Raw genomic sequence first — 744 nt, 5'->3', positions numbered from 1 at the left:
GGGTTCAGTTCTGCCTCAGAAACCACTCTCATGATGCCTAGAGGAAGTGTAACCAAATGGGACATCCACAGAGTGAGAAAAGCTGCCCTCTTTGTTATCATGATAGCCCTTGAGTAATTGTAGCCTTTTTCCAGCCTCCCGGTTTTACTGCCTTATTGTCCTCTCATTGAGTTAAGTCCGATTTAATGCATAAACAGGGATCTGTCTAGTCTCTCCTCTTTTGCAGAAGTGCCTATAACTTCTCTGGGCCCCAGTAGGCATGCACACTACACTGTTTTTATGTAATGTCCTTTTATTGAATATAGTGCATGATCTGTTTCAGTCCTTGGCTGTTTGGATTCCTTTTGATATAACTAATGCAATAATCTGTTAGCAATTTCTATATCATGACAGTAGATTAACATTGCTGGCTTGTGTATTGTATTGGGAGTTGTCCAACATGAATAGAAGATTACAAAGAGTACCCTATTTCCTCCTTTACCCCCTCCTGTCTTCTTACAGATGTATGCTGTTAAGAGGAACAAAGAGATTGTAGCACAGTAGTTTTTCCTAGTGTTTGTAGACCTCACCTTTGTCCTTTCTAAGCACTTTCTGCATTCATGATAGCTGTAAAGGTGTTGCATAGTCCCTAATGCAGTGCAAAATATATAGCATGCAAAGTATAGTATGACACATATTCCTAATTCCAGAAAGAAGTATTAGCAAAGAAGCTTCCCTCTTTATGTCATATCTCAGAAGGGAAAG

General features: G+C 39.7%; 1 protein-coding gene across 6 annotated transcripts in view; it reads left to right on the top strand.

Annotated features, from left to right (window-relative positions):
* AKT1 (AKT serine/threonine kinase 1) overlaps positions 1-744 on the top strand; it is a 102,990-nt gene that overhangs the window by 93,885 nt on the left and 8,361 nt on the right. The gene's annotated exons all lie outside the window — the stretch shown is intronic.

This window comes from Alligator sinensis, unplaced genomic scaffold, assembly GCF_000455745.1.
Source record: "Alligator sinensis unplaced genomic scaffold, ASM45574v1 scaffold890_1, whole genome shotgun sequence".
NCBI lineage: Eukaryota > Metazoa > Chordata > Crocodylia > Alligatoridae > Alligator > Alligator sinensis.
The sequence above is the reverse complement of the archived record's forward strand: the minus strand, read 5'-3'. Positions and strand labels throughout refer to the sequence as shown.